Here is a 25,921-nt window from a genome sequence, read left to right as displayed (position 1 = left end):
ATTTTAATGGAAGCATGCCAAAAGTTTTGAGAATTTCATAAACATATTTAGTTTGATAAACTGTGAGAGTGCCTACGGATGGATTTCTTTGGACTTGAAGTCCTAAAAAATATGCTAGTGGACCTAAATTAGTGATAGTGAATGCACTGGCAATTTCAGACTTAGCACAATATATTCCAAATAGGATACCTAAGAGGGCAATATCATCCACATATAAAAAGCAACTACTAAAAAAGAATTTGAATGATGCCTTATGTAAATGTTGGGCTAAAAAAGGAGACGAGTGTACCTGGATTGAAGCATAAACCGGTTGAAGCATTGAAACCAAAGCCATGGAGATTGCTTCAATCCATAAAGTGATTGATGAAGTTAGTGCACATGTTGAGGGAAATATGTTGATGTGAAATATGGTAGATGTTGCATATAGATCTCCTTTGGTAGGTCACCATGAAGAAAAGCAGTTTGGACATCTAAATGATGGAAATCCAAATCAAGAATAGCCATCTAAAGCACTAGAGAAAATGTTTCATCATAATCAAGACTTTCAACCTGACTGAAACCATGGGCAACAAGGCAAGCCTTGTAGTGAGCAATCATCCCATCAGGATGGTATTTACAACATAGAATCCATTTACAATAAATAGGTTTATGTCTAGGGGGAAGTTCAACTTGATGCCAGGAGGCATATTTCACGGTGGATTCCGTGCCACGGTGGATTTCGTGAGGTTTTACGGTGGATTCCGTAAACTTTGTTGACCGGGGCTCATACACAAAGTGGATTCTTTGTGCGAGAAGTTGATGGGGATGCCTATCCTTTTCGGGCATTTCATTAATTTAGTGTGTACATGGGTGATTCCATAGCGGGTGATTTCGCAAAATGCATATTAAATTAATAAACGTTTATGAGTTTAGAGTGCACACTCGTAATAAATTAAGGTTAGGATTGATTTCTAACCAGTTGATTTATTTATGTAGCTGAAGACTGCTAGGTATTCACTTTTGTCGGTTTAATTGTATTATTTTACTAACGATTGTGAATGCTTCAGTTGATGTATAGAGATAGCAGCAGTGGCGGAGGAAAGCATTGGAGCATAGCGAGTATTCGATTTATCATTTATATTTTGATGGGCGCATACCTTAGGCATGGCGCCTATATTTTTTCGCGCCTATTTATTGAGGCGTTGGATATTTATTTATTATTTTGTATGCGCATGGATGCACGATTATGCTATTTATACTTGGACATTGTATTGGGTTTACCAGACTCTTTGGGCACCGCCCATTAGCTTTATTTCTATTTTGTGCTAAAGTAAACTCAAAAGCTAAAAGCTTGCTATTTTGTAATTTGGGCTATTATTTGAGCTTGAAGATGATTAATACATAAAATACATGCTTTGTGGAGCGCTCACACAAAGGCATGGGGGGAGATTGCACCCAATTGGTCTCTTGTTCATGTCGTGCATGCTTTTTACCTTGAGTTTTGTGCAAAAAGTAGAGTTCTTTTGTTCTTGGGAACCTTCCGACATTCACTACGCAAGCGTACAGCATCCGATCTGCGCACAATGGTATCAGAGCGAAGTTGAGATCAAGAGCTTCCAATCGCTACCCATCTTGTGCGAAGGCAGAGCTCCTGGAACGATCGAGCTCTACGGTCAATCTCGTCGCGAACGGTCGATACGGGTGGATTCCTGGCGATCAAGAACCTCTGTTTCCATTATCAGATCGCGAAGGACCGGCCTGCAGCAGCGGAAGACCACTCCTACATCCTCACATACAAGTCGTGGAGTTGCAGAGATAAGTTTCAATTTTCATATCTTCAAAGCTTAAAAACTAAAGCTTTATAAGCTTAAAGAAGCTTTAAGCTTCTAAATTGCAACTCGGCGTGTCAGAATGTGGCTGTGAAATTTCTGCCGGGTTGAAAAACGGCCCCCCTCTCAAAAATCGTCGAAACTGATACTACCAAGCTTAGTTATCTAAGCTATAAGGCATAAATCCTCCTAATCAATCAAGTCTTCCAAGTCTCATCAATTCTGCAAGTCTTTCAAGTTCAAGTTCTATGAGTCAGATAAATCAACCAAGTTCTGTAAGTCTTGGAACTTTGCAAGTCACATAAGTCTGCAACTCTGCAAGTCAGACAAGTCACCTGAAGTCAGAACTAACTTCTGTTCAAAACTCATAGAAGGGTTGTTCCTGCGCAGAAACTCCGAACTGCAAAGTTGTTCATTGGAAGGTACTCTTTGCATACGCAGGTTTGCTGAAGCATTTTCAGCACACGCAGAAGGATAAAATACAGATTTTTCAAAGATTACAAATCCCTCAATAGTCAAAGACGAAGATTGTGAAAGCCACACACAAAAATATATAAGCCTTGTATACCCAATCTTGAGCTACGTTCATTCCGCTAACTTGATTTTGAGAGTGAGAGGTCTTTTGAGTTTTGCAGGATGACGGAATCACATATGGATGATTTAATGACTGAAGGCGACCTACCTGAACCTACGATGGAGCAAAAGCTGGATTTAATTATGATGCAGTTGGATGAAGAACGACGAGCTAGGCAAGCATTGCAAGTTCAATTGGCTAATTTACAAAGATCGACTACCGACAAAGAGGAACCTCAATCTGAAGATCTTATTCGACGTACCATCGACGCGACTCTCGAAGCTCAATCCATCCGCAAGGAAGCAAAGATAAGTAAAAGAAATTTCAAATTCCATACTTTCAATGGCACTCGAGAGGGAAAAACTGTTCTTGCATTCATTAGTCAGTTTGATGACTATTTTCATGAGGAAACATATGCAGAAAAAGATAAAATCAAGTGTGTCACTAATCATTTAGTGGATAGAGCATCTCTTTGGTGGACCGTGGTTCGCAAGAGTATAGAGTGTCCCACTACCTGGGAGAATTTCAAAAATAAGTTTATGCAGAATTTCCTTCCTTCACAATTCCATGAAAAAGCCATAAAGCAATGGGACCTTCTTCAGAACGGGATCGTGAGCCTATTCCTTAGTACACCGAACGCTTTTGGAATGCATTACTCCAGTTACACATGCTTGAAGATGTACCTGAAGCGACACACAAGCGCAAGTATATGTCTAGACTACTTGGGCATTACTACGCTGAAGTTAATATGTTCAAGCCTGCAACTCTTGAAGACGCAATTTCATTAGCTCATGACACTGAAGACAAGCTACGAGGAAGAGACAAGCGTCCACAGCAATTCCAAGCCAATGGTAATTATGAATCTAAGCAATTCAACTCAAATTTTAGAAGATTTAATCAAGGTCATTTTTCTTCATCATCTTTCCGTAAGAATTGGGCAAAACCACCTGCTTTACCATCCAATGCCAATCAAAACCCTAAGCCTATACCACATCCAAATCCTAATATCCCTAGACTTCCTGCCATTGCAAACAATGTAACCAAAGCCAAACCTATAGTCTGTTATAAATGCCACCAACCTAGACATCTAGCAGCAAATTGCCATTCGAAGAAGCCACCTCTCCATATCAACTACCTTGGAGCAATGGAAGATGACGAACATGAAGAAATACCTGATTTCACGGAAGATGAAGACGACGTTATTACTCCTTCGGATACTTTACCAGGTATGCCAACTCCATATTCTTTATTGACAATGAAATGTTTAGTGCATGGAAAGGAAAAGATTATTTTGCATGATGTCGGTAGTACTCATAATTTTATTTCTGCAAAGCTAGTAAAAGAATTGAAGTTACAGACTGTACCTACGCATTATCGCATCAAAGCAGCATTCTTAGGCACTAGGTATAATGGTATACAGGAAGTGCATAACTTAGAGATTCAAATTGGTGAATACACTGAAAGAAGAAATTTTCTAGTTGTACCATTACAGTCCAATGACATTATTTTAGGTATGCCTTGGCGTCATCAACATAACCCTGATATAGATTATTCCACACATTCAATCAATATTCAATTTCAAGGAAAACATATTACATTGTATGGTATGCATGGATCTAATGCTTTTCCACTGCTTTCGCATACTCAAGCTAAACGTGCATTACGCAAAAGTAGTAAATCTTATCTCATTTGGGTGAATGAACTGCAAGTTAAAGAAAATCATATGCACCCTAGGCATAAAGAATTTCTTGCACACTTTAAAGACTGTTTTGCAGAAGATCTACCACCTAGTTTACCTCCTTCACGTCTAGAAGACCATAAAATAGATTTGATTCCTGGCACCCAACCACCTTGTAAAGCACCATATAGGCATAACCAGATAGAGCAAAAAGAAATTCAAAGTCAAGTTGAGGAATTACTAAATAGAGGATTGATTAGACCTAGTAGTTCTCCATTTAGTGCACCTGTTCTGTTAGTAAAGAAAAAGAACAATACCTATCGTATGTGTATTGACTATCGTGCTTTAAATAAGATCACTGTAAAGAATAGGTATCCAATTCCTAGAGTCGATGACCTTATGGATAAACTGCAAGATTCTGCAATATTTAGTAAAATAGACCTTAAGTCTGGTTATCATCAGGTGAGACTAGATAAGTCTGACATATTCAAGACTGCATTTAGGATACAATTTGGTCATTATGAATTTTTAGTGATGCCTTTCGGATTGACTAATGCACCTGCTACATTTAGTAGAATGATGAATCGCATATTTTTGAAATATCAGCATTGTGTTATTGTCTTCTTTGATGATATTTTGGTGTTTAGTCAAAATGAGAAAGAACATTATGAGCATTTGTCCTTGGTTTTCCAATTATTAAAAGATAATCAACTGTATGCAAATCCGAAAAAGAGTGACTTCTTTAAAACAAAAATTGAGTATTTAGGTCATATTGTATCATCTGATGGAATTAAAGTTGACTCTAAGAAAATAGAAGCAATATTGAACTGGCCTATACCTAAAAATGTGCATGAGTTACGATCTTTTCTAGGTCTTGCTAGTTTCTATAGGAAGTTTGTACGTAATTTTTCATTATTTACTTTACCATTGACCAAACTTTTGAAGAAAGGTATTGTTTATCATTGGTCCGATAATCAACAGAAATCCTTTGACTTATTAAAACATGCATTAACCCATGCTCCTGTACTACAGTTGCCTGATTTTAATAGACCGTTCTTTTTAGTAGTGACTGATGCTAGTGGATCTGGAATAGGAGCCGTACTTATGTAGGATAATCATCCCATAGCCTATTCTAGTTGTAAACTGAAACCCTTTGAACTTAAATATTCCACATATGACAAAGAATTATTAGCTATAGTACAAGCCTTAAGACAATGGAAACACTACTTAATGGGCTCTGAATTTATGATTAAGACCGATCAACAAAGTATTAGATATTTACTTAGCCAACCCCAAACATCTGACCGACATATCAAATGGGCAGCCTTTATTCAGAGTTTTCATCCTATCATCCAATATCAACCCGGCAAAGAAAATGTAGTGGATGATGCATTAAGTAGAAGACCTGCTATTCATAATATTTCTGTTATATCATTTGATTCTTTAATTCCTATGAAAGATACTTATCATCAGGACATTACTTTTCATACTGATTGGAATAAATTAGTTCAAAATAACTTGATTCCTGTTGATTCACTATCTTATAATGATGGATTCATGTTTTATGAAAAGAGATTATGCGTTACAGTTCCATTCAGATATTTTGTTTTGAATGAGATTCATTGTCCTCCATATCAAGGTCATAGAGGTATCATATCTACTTTACGTATATTAACTGAAGATTTTTATTAGCCGCATATGGATACTGATGTATCTAACTTTGTTTCTGAATGTTTGATTTGTCAAAGAGTTAAGAGACTGGTGCGCAGATCGAATGCTGTACGCTTGCGTAATGAATGCCGGAAGGTCCCCAAGAACAAAAGAACTCTACTTTTTGCACAAAATTCAAGGTGAAAAGCATGAACGACATGGACAAGAGACCAATTGGGTGCAATCTCCCCCCATGCCTTGTGTGAACGCTCCACAAAGCATGTATTTTATGTATTAATCATCTTCAAGCTCAAATAATAGCCCAAATTACAAAATAGCAAGCTTTTAGCTTTTGAGTTTGCTTTAGCACAAAATAGGAATAAAGCTAATGGGCGGTGCCCAAAGAGTCTGGCATGCCCAATACAATGTCCAAGTACAAATAACATAATCATGCGCCTATACGCATACAAAATAACAATAAATATCCAACGCCTCAATAAATAGGCACGACAAAATATAGGCATGGCCCATGCCTAAGGTATGCGTCCATCAAAATATAAATAATAAATCGAATACTCGCTATCCTCCAATGCTTTCCTCCGCCACTGCTGCTATCTCTACACATCAACTGAAGCATTCACAATCGTTAGTAAAATAATACAATTAAACCGACAAAAGTGAATATCTAGCAGTCTTCAGCTACATAAATAAATCAACTAGTTAGAAATCAATCCTAACCTTAATTTATTACGAGTGTGCACTCTAAACTCGTAAACGTTTATTAATTTAATATGCATTTTACGAAATCACCCGCTATGGAATCACCCATGTACACACTAAATTAATGAAACGCCCGAAAAGGACAAGCGTCCCCATCAACTTCTCGCACAAAGAATCCACTTTGTATATGAGCCCCGATCATCAAAGTTTACGGAATCCACCGTAAAACCTCACCGAATCCATCGTGGCACGGAATCCACCGTAAAATATGCCTCCTGGCATCATACCCTCGGGATTGGATAGCAATTGACCTCAATTGCTATTAGCTCAATGTGGAGCTCACAGAGTGGGGAAAGCATTTAAGTCTCTAGCGTGCATCCATTGTGCTTCCTCTACAGGATGGTTCTTAAATTTAACTAGATATCTAGAATATATTCTGCCAGTTCTAGTGGTCATAAAGTCAGTATTTATGATAGCTTCAGGTTCAAATATTTCAGTCTCTTCCTCTAACAAAGGTGGATTTTCATAAACAGGGTGTACATGTAATTGGCCTCTAAAGGGTCTTAATAAACTAATGTGAAATGTGTTGTGAATTTTCCAGTGAGGTGGTAATTCTAACTTGAATGCATTGTCATTAATTTTGTGAATGATCCTAAATGGTCCATAAAATCTAGGTGCTAATTTGACAAGTGGGTGTCTATCTACACTTTGTAGTCTACGTTTTTCTATTCTCAACCAAATATAGTCATCAACTTTGAAATTCATTGCTTGTCTTTTCTTATTGGCTTGCTTGGTATATGATTGCTGGGCTTTGGCAATCATGTCTTTAACCTCATTAAAAATAGTATTGTGCATACTAACAATATCATCAGCACTCTGAATTCTATTTGACAAAGATGCAACATGTGTAGACAATCTATAACCATAAATCACTTCAAACGATGCTTTCTTTGTAGATGTGTGTGGTGTATTGTTATATGCAAACTGTAATAAATGCAAGTATGTGTCCCATGTCTGTGGTTTAGAAATAGTGTAAGCACGTAAAAGATCTAGTATAGTACTGTTAGTGGCTTCTGTTTGTTCATTAGTTTCAGGATGAAATGCAGATGAGAAATCAATTTTTGTGCCAAGGTTAGCAAATAAAGTAATCCAAAAGTTGTTACAAAATCTAGAATCACGATCAGAAATAATAACTTTTGGTAATCCATGGTTAGTAAAAATATTTTCAAAAACAATTGTGCTGCCTGTGATGCTGTTAAAGTTTTCTTACATGGAATGAAATATGCTTGTTTACTAAACCTATCTACTACTGTCCAAATCATATCATGGTTAGATTTAGTATTAGGTAAACCAGTAATAAAATCCATAGAAATTTGTTCCCATGGTCTTGATGGAATAGATAAAGGCATAAGTAATCCATACTGTTTACCATGATGTCTCTTAACTCTTTGACAAATTAGACATTCAAAAACAAAGTTAGATACATCAGTGTCCATATGCGACCAATAAAAATCTTCAGTTAATGTACGTAAAGTAGATATGATACCTCTATGACCTTGATATGGAGGACAATGAATCTCATTCAAAACAAAATATCTGAATGGAACTGTGACACATAATCTCTTTTCATAAAACATGAATCCATCATTATAAGAGAGTGAATCAATAGGAATCCAGTTATTTTTAACTAATTTATTCCAATCAGCATGAAAAGTAATGTCTTGATGATAAGTATATTTCATAGGAATTAAAGAATCAAATGATATAACAGAAATATTATGAATGGCAGGTCTTCTACTTAATGCATCAGTCACTACATTTTCTTTACTGGGTTGATATTGGATGATAGGATGAAAACTCTGAATAAAGGATGCCCATTTGATATGTCGGTCAGATATTTGAGGTTGGCTAAGCAAATGTCTAATACTTTGTTGATCGGTCTTAATCATAAATTCAGAGCCCATTAAGTAGTGTTTCCATTGTCTTAAGGCTTGTACTACAGCTAATAATTCTTTGTCATATGTGGAATATTTAAGTTCAGAGGGTTTTAGTTTACAACTAGAATAGGCTATGGGATGATTATCCTGCATAAGTACGCCTCCTATTCCAGATCCACTAGCATCAGTCACTACTAAAAATAACTGTCTATTAAAATCAAGCAACTGTAGTACAGGAGCATGGGTTAATGCATGTTTTAATAAGTCAAAGGATTTCTGTTGATTATCGGACCAATGATAAACAATACCTTTCTTCAAAAATTTGGTCAATGGTAAAGTAAATAATGAAAAATTACGTACAAACTTCCTATAGAAACTAGCAAGACCTAGGAAAGATCGTAACTCATGCATATTTTTAGGTATAGGCCAGTTCAATATTGCTTCTATTTTCTTAGGGTCAACTTTAATTCCATCAGATGATACAATATGACCTAAATACTCAATTTCTGTTTTAAAGAAGTCACTCTTTTTCAGATTTGCATACAGTTGATTATCTTTTAATAATTGGAAAACCAAGGATAAATGCTCATAATGTTCTTTCTTATTTTGACTAAACACCAAAATATCATCAAAGAAGACAATAACACAATGCTGTTTTTTCAAAAATATACGATTCATCATTCTACTAAATGTAGCATGTACATTAGTCAATCCGAAAGGCATCACTAAAAATTCATAATGACCAAATTGTGTCCTAAATGCAGTCTTGAATATGTCAGACTTATCTAGTCTCACCTGATGATAACCAGACTTAAGGCCTATTTTACTAAATATTGCAGAACCTTGCAGTTTATCTATAAGGTCATCGACTCTAGGAATTGGATATCTATTCTTTACAGTGATCTTATTTAAAGCACGATAGTCAATGCACATACGATAGGTATTATTCTTTTTCTTTACTAACAGAACATGTGCACCAAATGGAGAACTACTAGGTCTAATCAATTCTCTATTTAGTAATTCTTCAACTTGACTTTGAATTTCTTTTTGCTCTATCTGGTTATGCCTATATGGTGCTTTACAAGGTGATTGTGTGCCAGGAATCAAATCTATCTTATGGTCTTCTAGACGTGAAGGAGGTAAACCAGGTGGTAGATCTTCGGCAAAACAGTCTTTAAAATGTGCAAGAAATTCTTGATGCCTAGGGTGCATATGATTTTCTTTAACTTGCAGTTCATTCACCCAAATGAGATAGGATTTTCTACTTTTGCGTAATGCACGTTTAGCTTGAGTATGCGAAAGCAGTGGAAAAGCATTAGATGCATGCATACCATACAATGTAAGATGTTTTCCTTGAAATTGAATATTAATTGAATGTGTGAAATAATCTATATCTAGGTTATGCTGATGACGCCAAGGCATACCTAAAATAATGTCACTTGACTGTAATGGGACAACTAGAAAATTAATTCTTTTAGTGTATTGACCAATTTGAATCTCTAAGTCATGCACTTCCTGTGTACCATTATGCGTAGTGCCTAAAAATGCTGCTTTAATGCGATAATGCGTAGGTACAGTCTGTAACTTCAATTCTTTTACTAGCTTTGCAGAAATAAAATCATGAGTACTACCGGCATCATGCAAAATAATCTTTTCCTTTCCATGCACTAAACATTTCATTGTCAATAAAGAATGTGGAGTTGGCATACCTGGTAAAGTATCCGAAGGAGTAGTAATGTCGTCCTCATCTTCCGTGAAATTAGGCATTTCTTCATGTTCGTCATCTTCCATTGCTCCAAGGTAGTTGATATGGATAGGCGGCTTCTTCGAATGGCAATTTGCTGCTAGATGTCCAGGCTAGTGGCATTTATAACAGACTATAGATTTGGCTTTGGTTACATTGCTTGCAATGGCAGGCAATCTAGGGACATTAGGATTTGGCTATGGAATAGGCTTAGGGTTTTGATTGGCATTGGATGGTAAAGCATGTGGTTTTGTCCAATTCTTATGGAAAGATGATGAAGGAAAACGACCTTGATTAAATCTTCTAAAATTTGAGTTGAATTGCTTAGATCCATAATTACCATTGGATTGGAATTACTGTGGACGTCTATCTCTTCCTCGTAGCTTGTCTTCAGTGTCGTGAGCTAATGAAATTACGTCTTCAAGAGTTGTAGGCTTGAACATATTAACTTCAGTGTAGTAATGCCCAAGTAGTCCAGACATATACTTGCGCTTGTGTGTCGCTTCAGGTACGTCTTCAAGCATGCGTAACTGGAGTAATGCATTCCAAAAGCATTCAGTGTACTGAGAAATAGGCTCACAATTGCTGAAGAAGGTCCCATTGCTTTATAGCATTTTCATGAAATTGTGGAGGAAGGAAATTCTGCATAAACTTCTTCTTAAAATTCTCCCAGATAGTGGGACAATCTATACTCTTGCGAACCACAGTCCACCAAAGAGATGCTCTATCCACTAAATGATTAGTGACACACTTGATTTTATCTTTTTCTGCATAGGTTTCCTCATGAAAGTAGTCGTCAAACTGACTAATGAATGCAAGAACAGATTTTTCCTCTCGAGTGCCATTGAAAGTACGGAATTTGAAATTTCTTTTACTTATCTTTGATTCCTTGCGGATGGATTGAGCTTCGAGAGTCGCGTCGATGGTACGTCGGATAAGATCTTCAGATTGAGGTTCCTCTTTGTCGGTAGTCGATCTTTGTAAAGTAGCCAATTGGATTTGCAATGTTTGCCTAGCTCGTCATTCTTCATCCAACTGCATCATAATTAAGTCCAACTTTTGCTCCATCGTAGGTTCAGATAGGTCGCCTTCAGCCATTAAATCATCCATATGTGGTTCCGTCATCCTGTAAAACTCAAAAGACCTCTCACTCTCAAAATCAAGTTAGCGGGATGAGCGTAGCTCAAGATCGGGTATACAAGGCTTATATATTTTTGTGTGGGTTTCACAATCTTCGTCTTTGACTATTACGGGATTTGTAATCTTTGAAAAAAATCTGTGTTTTATCCTTCTGCGTATGCTGAAATTGCTTCAGCAAACCTGCGTATGTGAAGAGTACCTTCCAATGAACGACTTTGCAGTTCGGAGTTTTTGCGCAGGAACAACCATTCTATGAGTTTTGAATAGAAGTCAGTTTTGACTTCAGATGACTTGTCTGACTTGCAGAGTTGCAGACTTATGTGACTTGCAGAGTATGAAGATTTGCAGAACTTGGTTGCTTTATATAACTTGCAGAACTTCGACTTGATAGACTTGCAGAACTTGCTGAATTTGAGAAGCTTATGTGATTTAGAGCTTTGGTAAGTAAGCTTTTAAGCTTACTTAGTAAAAACGTGAAATCGTGGGGAGGGGGGGCGTTTTTTCTCAGGCGGCGCAAATTTCGGACATATTCAGATACCTCGCGATAAGATTTTTAAAAGCTTGAAGCTTCTTTAAGCTTTCTAAGCTTTACTACTAAGCTTAATAAAAATAAAATCTTGTAAGCTTTTAAGCTATGGAGTCTTATCTCTGTGTATGAAGACGACTTGATGTAGGAGATATCCACGTGGTCCTCCGCCTCTGCAAGCTGGTTCTTCGCAGTTTGATGATGGAAACAGAGGTTCTTGATCGCCAGGAATCTATCCGTATCGACCGTTCGCGACGAGATTGACCGTAGAGCTCGATCGTTCCAGGAGCTCCGCCTTCATACAAGATGGGTAGCGATTGGAAGCTCTTGATCTCAGCTTCGCTCTGATACCACTGCTGTGCAGATCAGATACTGTACGCTTGCGTAGTGAATGCCGGAAGGTCCCCAAGAACAAAAGAACTCTACTTTTTGCACAAAATTCAAGGTGAAAAGCATGAACGACATGAACAAGAGACCAATTGGGTGCAATCTCCTCCCATGCCTTGTGTGAGCGCTCCACAAAGCATGTATTTTATGTATTAATCATCTTCAAGCTCAAATAATAGCCCAAATTACAAAATAGCAAGCTTTTAGATTTTGAGTTTGCTTTAGCACAAAATAGGAATAAAGCTAATGGACGGTGTCCAAAGAGTCTGGCATGCCCAATACAATGTCAGGCGCGTATTACGAGTGCGCACTCTAAACTCATAAACGTTTATTAATTTAATATGCATTTTGCAGAATCACCCACTATGGAATCACCCATATACACACTAAATTAATGAAACGACCGAAAAGGACAGGTGTCCCCATCAACTTCTCGCACAAAGAATCCACTTTGTGTATGAGCCCCGATCATCAAAGTTTACGGAATCCACCGTAAAACCTCACGGAATCCACCATGGCACGGAATCCACCGTGAAATATGCCTCCTGGCATCAGAGACATCATGGTAAACAGTATGGATTACTTATGCCTTTATCTATTCCACCAAGACCATGGGAACAAATTTCTATCAATTTTATTACTAGTTTACCTAATACTAAATCTAACCATGATATGATCTAGACAGTAGTAGATAGGTTTAGTAAACAAGCATATTTCATTCCATGTAAGAAAACTTTAACAGCATCACAAGCAGCACAATTGTTTTTTAAAACTGTTTTCACTAACCATGAATTACCAAAAGTTATTATTTCTGATCGTGATTCTAGATTTTGTAACAACTTTTGGATTACTTTGTTTGCTAATCTAGGCACAAAAATTGATTTCTCATCTGCATTTCATCCTGAAACTAATGGACAAACAGAAGCCACTAATAGTACTATTCTAGATCTTTTACGTGCTTACACTATTTCTAAACCACAGACATGGGACACACACTTGTATTTATTGCAGTTTGCATATAACAATATACCACACACATCTATAAAGAAAGCACAGTTTGAAGTAATTTATGATTATAGATTGTCTACACCTGTTGCATCTTTGTCAAATAGAATTCAGAGTGCTGATGATATTGCTAGTATGCACAATACTATTTTTGATGAGGTTAAAGACATGATTGCTAAAGCCCAGCAATCATATACCAAGCAGGCCAATAAGAAAAGACAAGCAATGAATGTCAAAGTTGATGACTATGTTTGGTTGAGAATAGAAAAACGTAGATTACAAAGTGTAGATAGACACCAAGTTGTAAAATTAGCCCCTAGATTCTATGGACCATTTAGGATCATTCACAAAATTAATGACAATGCATTCAAGTTAGAATTACCACCTCACTGGAAATTTCACAACACATTTCACATTAGTTTATTACGACCATTTAGAGGCCAATTACTTGTACACCCTGTTTATGAAAATCCACCTTTGTTAGAGGAAGAAACTGAAATACTTGAACCTGAAGCTATCATAGATACTGACTTTATGACCACTAGAACTGGCCGAAGATATTCTAGATATCTAGTCAAATTTAAGAACCATCCTGTAGAAGAAGCACAATGGATGCACACCAGAGACTTAAATGCTTTCCCCACTCTGTTAGCTCCACATTGAGCTAATATCAATTGAGGTCAATTGCTATCCCACCCCGGGGGTATGATGCCAGGAGGCATATTTCACGGTGGATTCCGTGCCACAGTGGATTTCGTGAGGTTTTACGGTGGATTCCGTAAACTTTGTTGACCGGGGCTCATACACAAAGTAGATTCTTTGTGCGAGAAGTTGATGGGGACGCCTATCCTTTTCGGGCGTTTCATTAATTTAGTGTGTACATGGGTGATTCCATAGCGGGTGATTCCGCAAAATGTATATTAAATTAATAAACGTTTATGAGTTTAGAGTGCGCACTCGTAATAAATTAAGGTTAGGATTGATTTCTAACCAGTTGATTTATTTATGTAGCTGAAGACTGCTAGGTATTCACTTTTGTCGGTTTAATTGTATTATTTTACTAACGATTGTGAATGCTTCAGTTGATGTATAGAGATAGCAGCAGTGGCGGAGGAAAGCATTGGAGGATAGAGAGTATTCGATTTATCATTTATATTTTAATGGGCGTATACCTTAGGCATGGCGCCTATATTTTGTGGCGCCTATTTATTGAGGCGTTGGATATTTATTTATTATTTTGTATGCGCATGGACGCACGATTATGCTATTTGTACTTGGACATTGTATTGGGTTTGCCACACTCTTTGGGCACTGCCTATTAGCTTTATTTCTGGAATGTGGCCAACCTCTCCTATAAGATCTGGATGACATGGGGACACCACTTGGAGTTAGAGGAGCAGTAGCAAGTGGTGGAGGAAATGGTAATGGTAACTTGAAGGTGGTGGTAAAGGTGGGGCAGGGATAGGTGATACTGGAGGGACATGGGTAGCATGAGGATCAAATGGAATCCTCCAAGTGATACTTGAAGAGGTTGGTAAGGTTGAGTAGGATTCATGCGGATGGTCAAGTAGGGAGTTGGAGCGTCTAATGGGTGGAGATTGGATTTTGCGGAGATAAGAGAATCCTCATCAAATATGACCCATTGACTAAAGAAAAATGTACTGTTATTAGAATCATAAAGCCTGTGGCACTTAAGACCATGAGGCTCACCATAGCCAATAAAGATGGCTTAAACAACATGGACTTGAAGTTTATTCTAGTCATCGGGTGGTAGAAATACATAAACAAGGGATCCAAAGACTCAAAAGGAGGAGTAATCAGTAGATGACCAAACCATGGGAAAAGGAGTGGTTTTAATGGTTCTAGAATAGGAACAATTTTGAAGAAAACATGCAATCAAAATAGCCTCCTCCCAATGGGAAGAAGGGGGCAAACCAGCAACATCCAACATACTACAGGCAGAATCCATTAGAGATTGATTTTTATATTCAACAAGGCCATTTTGTTGTGGATTAGATGGAATTGTGAATTGTTGTTTGATGCCATGATCCATACAATACTTTTTAAATATATGAGAGCTATGTTCACCCCCATTATCAAATTGGAGTTGAGTTATTTTATGGTTGAAGAGCTATTTCTCAACCAGCTTGTGATAGGATCGGAAGTAGTGAAGGACAAACTCACTTGTTTTATCGAGAAAGAGACTACCGTAAAATGGATAAAGTCATCGATAAAGGTTAAGAAGTAGAGATTGTGAGTTAGGGATTTTGTAGGAAGGGGGCTGCATAAGTTAGAATGTATCAACTACAAGTGGGGCGATGAGTGGAAGAAGTATGTTTAGGGTAGGGAGAATTAGCAAGTTTTCCAAAGAGACAACCTTTATATAGATGGAGTTGAGAATGAGGAGGCAAGGAATAACCATGAGCAAGCTTACAGTTGTGTATGTACACCATAGAGGCATGATTAAGATGCCCTACACAATAGTGCCATTAAAAAGTTTTATAAGGTGTAATGGAGGCATTTTCTATAGCATGAATTTCATGCAAGGGTGTAAGGGTACAACCTAACAAGTATAAATGACCATGGGATGGACAATTTACTACATATGTATGGCTTGAAGGTACTCCATGTTTAATGAGACAATGGCTATGAATGAATTCTATTGAAATATGCTTCCCAATTAGTTTTGTTGACGGAGATTAGATTTTTTGCTAGATTGTGAACATAGTATACCTCTTCAACTAAGACTAGATTACCATCGAAAAGCTCGATTTGGGCAATGCCAATGCCAATGGCATTTTGCACACTATTATTGCTAAACCGAATTTCAAATGGAGTAGGTAATAAACAATAATCTTGTAGCCAATCAAATCAAGAGGTTAAGTGACACATAGATCATGTGTCTAGGATACAAGTGGAAGAGGGGATGGACTCAAGGGAAGAAATGGCCATGAAGGCTAGGAAAGCATCCTTAGTAGAAGAGCCTTTAGAACAGCGGACACAAACGTGTGAGTCAAATTCATCATCAGAAATGGCATAAGCATGAGCAAATTTCGATTTATATTTTCGCTTGGATTCTCCATGCCAATATGATCATGTTTCATGCCTTGAACGCTGAGAGATGCGGCAAAAGGGCTTCGAAAAGTGGATAGGATTATGCTTGGATGTATGACGAGTAGGATTGGTTTGTGATTCAATCAAATGGTGTTTTAGATTGATAATGATGTGAATGTCCTTTATGAGGTGAGACATACATAGCAAGGGTTGTATTAGAAGTGGATGGAGATCTAATAGAAGAGCACATGGCATGTTCTTGGATGATGGTAGGGACAAGTGTAGAAATGGTGAGATTAGTGGTGGCGGTATGGGTGGTAATAGAGGGATGCCAAGATGGAGGTTAGGAAGCAAGGAGGATAGCTTGAACAAAATTTAGAAGAGATAATCTGCTTTTGTTGATCCTTCATGTGTAGGAGAAGTTCAAGACATGCACTAAGGTCTCATGCCTTCCAATCCTTGACCACTTGAGCATTGGCTAGATCATTTGCATAAGGCATTGGTTCGGTTCCATCAACCACAGAAAGCAAGTCTTGCTTCTGTAAACTGATATCCATGGTCTTGCACCATAGCTTGTAGTTTATCAAATAGTTTTTTCACTTTGTATATGCATGAGGATGGAGCCTGAGCCATTCTTTAGGATGTTGTCCAGATCAGGGAATCAAAGGGAGGTTGCTTGCATGGATCAACCTATGCGGGGTTAGACTCCTATGTCTAGGCTAATACCATGAAGAAAAATAGAAGAGGAGAGAGAGATCATTATACAAACAGAAGATAATTCAATTAATTATCGTGTTGCCATGAACAACCAGTGATGCATCATGAGGCAACCCTTTTGATTCTGGTCGTAGCCTTTCAATTAATCAATTACATTGTTTTAGCTGAATAGTTAATTTTAAATTAAATACGTTGGTTTTATTCCAACAGAATAGCCCATCAATATGAGCCATGGGAGTAGTATTGTCACTATAATCACAAATAGTGGCACTTTGATGCCAGGAGGCATATTTCACGGTGGATTCCGTGAGGTTTTACGGTGGATTCTGTAAACTTTGATGACCGGGGCTCATACACAAAGTGGATTCTTTGTGCGAGAAGTTGATGGGGATGCCTGTCCTTTTCGGGCGTTTCATTAATTTAGTGTGTACATGGGTGATTCCATAGCGGGTGATTCCGCAAAATACATATTAAATTAATAAACGTTTATGAGTTTAGAGAGCGCACTCGTAATAAATTAAGGTTAGGATTTATTTCTAACCAGTTGATTTATTTATGTAGCTGAAGATTGCTAGGTATTTACTTTTGTCGGTTTAATTGTATTATTTTACTAATGATTGTGAATGCTTTAGTTGATGTGTAGAGAGAGCAGCAGTGGCGGAGGAAAGCATTGTAGTCTAGCGAGTATTCGATCTATGGATTATATTTTGATAGGCGCCACGCCTATATTTTGTCATGTCTATTGAGGCATCGATTATTTATTATTATTTTGTATGCGCCTATACGCACGGATATGTTATTTCTATTTGGACATTGTGTTGGGCGTGCCAGACTCTTTGGGCACCGTCCATTAGCTTTATTTCTATTTTTGTAAAAGCAAACTCAAAAGCTAAAAGCTTAATATATTTTTGTAAATTGGGCTATTATTGAGCATGAAGATGGAATATACATAAAATACATGCTTTGTGAAGCGCTCACACAAGGCATGGGGGGAGATTGCACCCAATTGGTCTCTTGCTCTTGTCGTTCATGCTTTTTACATTGTAACTTGTGCAAAAAGTAGAGTTCATTGTTCTTGGGGACCTTCCGGGATTCACTACATGAGCATACAGTGACCGATCTGCGCACCAGTGGTATCAGAGCGGAGCTGAGATCAAGAGCTTTCAATCGCTACCAATCTCGTGCGAAGGCGGAGCTCCTGGAACGATCGGGCTCTACAGTCAATCTCGTCGCGAACCGTCGATACAGGTGATCAAGAACCCCCTGTTTCTTTCATCAGGTCGCGAAGGACCAGGCTGTACAGGCGGAGGACCACTCCTTCATCTCTATCAACAAGTCGTGGGCAAACAGTGAGAAACTCCATATCTTATCTCTTCCAAAGTTGAATCTTAAAGCTTATAAGCTTTAAAAGAAGCTTAATAGCTTCAACAATTGATCCGTGAGGTATCGAAGGATGCCTGAAAATCTCGCGCGGCGAAAAAAACGGCCCCCCCCACGACTACGCCATTTTTTCTGAAGCCTCCCCCCTCCAAAGCTTAAGCAATTAAGCTTAATCCATTAAGCTTTAATCAAGTAAGACAAGTCACCTCTGGTCAACAACTCCAGGTCTCGCACTTCAGAAGTCAAGTTCTGCAAGTAATCTGTGATCAAGTTCTGCAAGTTCACTAAGTCGGCTAAGTTTTGCAAGTCTGTAACTCTGCAAGTCACATAAGTCTGCAACTCTGCAAGTCAGACTAGTCAACTGGAGTCAGAACTGACTTGTGCTCAAAACTCCTAGAAGGGCTGTTCTTGTGCAGAAACTCCGAACTGCAAAGTTGTTCGTTGGAAGGTATTCTACCCATACGCAGGTTTGCTGAAGCATTTTCAGCATAGGAAGAAGGAAAAATCGCAGATTTTCTGAAGATTGAGAAAGAAATACCCAAAAACACATAAGCCTTGTAACCCCGAATTTGAGCTACGCTCATCCCGCTAACCTGATTTTGAGTGAGAAAGGTCTTTTGAGTTTTACAGGATGACGAAACCACATATGGATGATCTTATGGCTGAAGACGACCTACCTGAGCCTACAATGGAGCAAAAGCTGGACTTAATCATGATGCAATTGGAAGAAGAACGAAGGGCTAGGCAAGCATTGCAAGCGCAATTGGCAAAATTACAAAGAGCGTCTACCGACAAAGAAGACCCTCAAGCTGAAGATTTGATTCGACATACCATCGACGCCACTCTTGAAGCTCAAACCATTCGCAAGGAATCAAAGATAAGTAAACGAAGTTTCAAATTTCGTACTTTCAATGGCATACGAGAAGGAAAGACTGTTCTAGCATTCATTAGTCAGTTTGATGACTATTTCCATGAGGAAACCTATCCAGAAAAAGATAAAATCAAGTGTGTTACTAATCATTTGGTAGACAGAGCATCACTTTGGTGGACTGTAGTACGCAAGAGCATAGAATGTCTTGCTACTTGGGAGGATTTCAAGAAGAAGTTCATGCAGAATTTCCTTCCACCGCAATTTCATGAGAAAGCTATCAAGCAATGGGATCTACTCCAGCAACGGGATCGTGAGCATATACCTCAATATACAGAGCGTTTTTGGAATGCACTCCTCCAGCTACATATGCTTGAAGATGTACCAGAGACGACACATAAGCTGAAGTATATGTCTGGACTCCTTGGGCATTACTACGCTGAAATTAACATGTTCAAGCCTGCTACCCTTGAAGACGCCATTTCACTAGCTCACGACACTGAAGATAAGCTACGCAGTAGAGACAGACGACCACAGCAATTCCAAGCCAATGGTAACTATGGATCTAAACAATTCAATTCCAATTTTAGAATATTTAATCCAGGTCATTTCTCTTCATCATCTTTCCGCAAGAATTGGGCTAAACCACCTGCATTACCATCCAATGTCAATCCAAATCCTAAGCCTATTCCACAGCCAAATCCAAATGTACCTAGACTTCCCGCCATTGCAAATAATGTAACCAAAGCCAAGCCAATAGTATGCTATAAAAGCCACCAGCCTGGACATCTCGCAGCAAATTGTCATTCAAAGAAGCCACCAGCTCATATCAACTATCTTGGAGCCATGGACGAAGACGAACATGAAGATATGCCTGACTTCACTGAAGATGAGGACGACACTACTACTACTTCCGATACTTTACCAGGTATGCCTACTCCACATTCATTATTGACTATGAAATGTTTGGTGTATGGAAAGGAAAAGACTATTTTGCATGATGACGGTAGTACTCATGATTTTATTTCAGCAAAATTGGTAAAGGAATTGAAATTACAGACTGTACCTACGCATTATTGCATCAAAGCTGCATTTTTAGGCACTAGGTATAATGGTACACAAGAAGTGCAAGACTTAGAGATTCAAATTGGTTCATACACTGAAAGAAGAAATTTCTTAGTTATTCCATTACAGTCGAGTGACATTATTTTAGGTATGCCTTGGCGACACCAGCATAATCCAGATATAGATTATTCCACACACACAATGAATATTAATTTTCAAGGAAAATCTATTACATTATATGGTATGCATGCATCTAATGTTTTTCCACTGCTTTCGTATACTCAAGCTAAACGTGCATTACGCAAGAGTAGTAAATCCTATCTCATTTGGGTGAATGAATTGCAAGTAAAGGAAAATCATATGCACCCTAGGCATAAGAAATTTCTTGTATATTTTAAGAACTGTTTTGCAGAAGACCTACCACCAGGTTTACCTCCTTCACGTCCAGAAGACCATAAGATAGATTTGATCCCTGGCACACAACCACCTTGCAAAGCACCATATAGGCATAACCAGATAGAGCAAAAAGAAATCCAGAGTCAAGTTGAGGAATTACTAAATAGAGGTTTGATTAGACCTAGCAGTTCTCCATTCGGTGCACCTATTCTGTTAGTCAAGAAAAAGAATAATACCTATCGTATATGCATTGACTATCGAGCTTTAAATAAGATCACTGTAAAGAATATGTATTCTATTCCTAGAGTTGATGACCTTATGGACAAACTGCAAGGATCTTCTATATTTAGTAAAATTGACCTTAAGTCTGGTTATCATCAGGTGAGGCTAGATAAGTCTGACATATTCAAGACTGCATTCAGAACACAGTTTGGTCATTACGAATTTTTGGTCATGCCATTCGGATTGACTAATGTACCTGCTATCTTTAGTAGAATGATGAACCATATCTTTTTGAAATATCAATATTGTGTAATTGTTTTCTTTGATTATATTTTGGTGTTTAGTCAAAATGAGAAAGAACATTATGAGCATTTGTCATTCGTTTTTCAGTTATTGAAAGAAAATCAACTGTATGTAAATCCTGAAAAGAGTGAATTCTTTAAGACAGAAATTGAGTATTTAGGTTATATTGTATCATCTGAAGGAATTAAAGTTGATCCTAAGAAAATTGATGCAATATTGAATTGGCCTTTCCCTAAAAATGTGCATGAGTTACGCTCATTCCTTGGTCTTGCTAGTTTCTATAGGAAGTTTGTACGTAATTTTTCATTACTTGCTTTACCATTAACCAAACTTCTGAAGAAAGGAATTGTTTATCAATGGACCGAAAATCAACAGAAATCCTTTGACTTACTGAAACATGCATTAACCAATGCCCCTGTTCTACAGTTGCCTGACTTTAATAGACCATTCTTTCTAGTAGTGACCGATGCTAGTGGATCAGGAATAGCAGCCGTACTTACAATCATCCTATAGCATATTCTAGTTGTAAGCTGAAACCCTCTGAGCTGAAATATTCCACATATGACAAAGAACTATTAGCAGTTGTACAAGCATTAAGACAGTGGAAACACTACTTAATGGGTTCAGAATTTATGATAAAGACCGATCAGCAAAGTATTAGACATTTACTTAGCCAACCCCAAATCTCTGACCGCCATATCAAATGGGCTTCCTTTATTCAAAGTTTTCATCCTATCATTTAATACCAACCTGAAAAAGAAAATGTAGTGGCTGATGCATTGAGTAGAAGACCTGCTATTCATAATATTTCGTAGTGGCTGATGCATTGAGTAGAAGACCTGATATTCATAATATTTCTGTCATATCTTTTGATTCTTTGATTGCTATGAAAGATACATATCACCAGGATATTACTTTTCATTCTGATTGGAATAAATTAGTTCAAAATAATTTTATTCCTGTCGATTCATTGTCATATAATGATGGATTTATGTTTTATGAAAAGAGACTGTGTGTTACCATTCCATTCCGATCTTTTGTTTTGAATGAAATTCATTGTCTCCCATATCAAGGTCATAGAGGTATCATATCTACATTACGTATGTTAACTGAAGATTTTTATTGGCCGCATATGGATGCAGATGTATCTAACTTTGTTTCTGAATGTTTGATTTGTCAAAGAGTTAAGAGACATCATGGTAAACAGTATGGATTACTTATGCCTTTGTCTATTCCATCTAAACCTTGGGAACAAATTTCTATGGATTTCATTACTGGTTTACCAAATACTAAATCTAACCATGATATGATTTGGACAGTTGTAGATAGATTTAGTAAACAAGCATATTTCATTCCATGTAAAAAAACTTTAACAGCATCACAAGCAGCACAATTGTTTTTGAAAACTGTTTTTACTAACCATGGATTGCCAAAAGTTATCATTTCAGATCGTGATTCTAGATTTTGTAACAATTTTTGGATTACCCTGTTTACTAATCTAGGCACAAAGATTGATTTCTCATCTGCATTTCATCCAAAAACTAATGGACAAACAGAAGCCACAAACAGCACAATTCTAGATCTTTTACGTGCATATACTATCTCTAAACCTCAGACATGGGATACTCATTTGCATTTATTATAGTTTGCATATAACAATACACCGCACACATCTACAAAAAAAGCACCGTTTGAAGTCATTTATGGATATAGATTATCTACACCTGTTGCATCTTTGTCTAATAGAATTCAGAGTGCTGATGATATTGCTAGTATGCATAACAGTATATTTGATGAAGTTAAGGATATGATTGCTAAAGTCTAGCATATACCAAACAAGCCAATAAGAAAAGACAAGCCATGAATTTCAAAGTTGATGATTATGTTTGACTGAGAATAGAAAAACGTAGACTGCAAAGTGTAGATAGACATCCAGTTGTCAAATTAGCTCCCAGATTTTATGGACCATTTAGAATCATTCATAAAATTAATGATAATGCATTCAAGTTAGAATTACCATCTCATTGAAAAATTCACAATACATTTCACATTAGTTTATTGAGACCATTTAGAGGCCAATTACATGTCCACCCTGTTTATGAAAACCCATCTTTATTAGAGGAAGAGACTGAAATACTTGAACCAGAAGCTATCATAGACACTGACTTTATGACCACTAGAACTGGCCGAAGGTATTCTAGATATCTAGTTAAATTTAAGAACCATCCTGTAGAGGAAGCACAATGGATGCACGCTAGAGACTTAAATGCTTTCCCCACTCTGTTAGCTCCACATTGAGCTAATAGCAATTGAGGTCAATTGCTATCCCACCCCGGGGGTATGATGCCAGGAGGCATATTTCACGGTGGATTCCGTGCCAGGTGGATTCCGTGAGGTTTTACGGTGGATTCCGTAAACTTTGATGACCGGGGCTCATATACAAAGTGGATTCTTTGTGCGAGAAGTTGATGGGGATGCCTGTCGTTTTCGGGCGTTTTATTAATTTAGTGTGTATATGGGTGATTCCATAGCGGGTGATTCCGCAAAATACATATTAAATTAATAAACGTTTATGAGTTTAGAGTGCGCACTCGTAATAAATTAAGGTTAGGATTTATTTCTAACCAGTTGATTTATTTATGTAGCTGAAGACTGCTAGGTATTCACTTTTGTCGGTTTAATTGTATTATTTTACTAACGATTGTGAATGCTTCAGTTGATGTGTAGAGAGAGCAGCAGTGGCGGAGGAAAGCATTGGAGTCTAGCGAGTATTCGATCTATGGATTATATTTTGATAGGCGCCACGCCTATATTTTATCATGTCTATTGAGGCATCAATTATTTATTATTATTTTATATGCGTCTATGCGCACAGATATGTTATTTCTATTTGGACATTGTGTTGGGCGTGCCAAACTCTTTGGGCACCGTCCATTAGCTTTATTTCTATTTTTGTAAAAGCAAACTCAAAAGCTAAAAGCTTGATATATTTTTGTAAATTGGGCTATTATTAAGCATGAAGATGGAATATACATAAAATACATGCTTTGTGAAGCGCTCACACAAGGCATGGGGGGAGATTGTATCCAATTGGTCTCTTCCTCTTGTCGTTCATGCTTTTTACATTGTAACTTGTGCAAAAAGTAGAGTTCATTGTTCTTGGGGACCTTCCGGGATTCACTACGTGAGCATACAGCGACCGATCTGTGCACCACACTTAGGCAGGTCCGCACTCTCCCTCTAGTTCTTCAACCACTTTCTCATGTGATGCAGTACTTCATACAACAATATTCTTTCTAACCACTACCTCCCGATGAGTTTGCAAATCATTCCATATGCAAGAGTACCAATATAAATATACTCCAATTTCAAGCTCTATTTCTAAAAGTGGTCGCCAGTCATTTCGTGATAGTCCATCCCTGATTCTAAGAGAGATTATGAAATACAGTATGGATGGCTTTTTTTCCTTCCCATCTCAAGATAGACTTCAAACAAATGTTCTTCTGAATGGCATTGTCCCTGTGCGAACTACAACTGCTTCTATTGAGGTTATAGTAGGGATGCAAGGGTCAATTGCTATCTCTTATGATTTTGCGATTGAGAATTTTGGCTAATGTAATACTCAAAGCATTATCTTTAAGAGAATCCTAGATCGTAAGTGAGCACATAGTTAGGTTAACAAGAATATTTATTATTATATTAATTCATGACTTGATTTATATGTAGTTTGATAAGGTTGCGGCTTTCATAATCAAAATCGATGCTTATGATGAAGCCCACTTGCTTAACTCACAAAGAACTCCACTTAAAGGGTCTATTTGGGATTCCTAATGAAGATCACTTGCATAATGCGTGCATATAATACAATTTAATTTAGATGAGTGGACTTGGGATAGATTTTCAGAGAGATGAGGAAATATAGCCTTTGTGATATATATATATATATATATATATATATATATATATATATATATAGAGAGAGAGAGAGAGAGAGAGAGAGAGAGAGAGAGACTATTTGGGATGGATCCACTTAAAGAGTCTATTTGGGATTCCTAATGAAGATCACTTGCATAATGCGTGCATATAATACAATTTAATTTAGATGAGTGGACTTGGAATAGATTTTCAGAGAGATGAGGAAATATAGCCTTTGTGATCGAGAGAGAGAGAGAGAGAGAGAGAGAGAGAGAGAGAGAGAGAGAGAGAGAGAGAGAGAGAGAGAGAGAGAGAGAGAGAGAGAGAGAGAGTGTGTGTGTGTGTGTGTGTGTGTGTGCGCGTGGGCACGCACGTGTGCATGCATTTACACATTTGATCAAGACTTCAAGAATTTAAGAAGATAGGAATAAAGTGTGGAGGTGATGAGGTAAGGAAAACCCCATGAATAAGAACTAGGTGTTGAGAAAGGGGAAGGGGGGTTCGTATTTTGCGAGAAATGAGAGTGAGGTTGTCTACAAGTCTTAATAGAAGTTCGAGTTTTGCAATGTGGGCTAGAAGAGTTGGTTTAGGTGTGAATTCGTAGGTATACTTTGTTTGGTTTGACATTGAGCACAATTGGATTACCAAGATCATTATTCTTTGTAGCGGAGATATCCCATCTAGAGGCTATACTTTGTTTGGTTTGACATTGAGCACAATTGAATTACCAAGACCATTATTGTTTGCATCGTAGATATCCCATCTAGAGGGTTGTCATATCTTAAAGATCTAGTGTTATACTTCACTTCTTAATTTAGAACTTCTTGGTGGC

Source organism: Lygodium microphyllum, chromosome 5 (assembly GCF_053477565.2).
Source record: "Lygodium microphyllum isolate KBCC chromosome 5, Lygodium_microphyllum_v1.1.10, whole genome shotgun sequence".
NCBI classification, from domain to species: Eukaryota; Viridiplantae; Streptophyta; class Polypodiopsida; order Schizaeales; family Lygodiaceae; genus Lygodium; species Lygodium microphyllum.
This window is presented reverse-complemented; position numbering follows the sequence as displayed.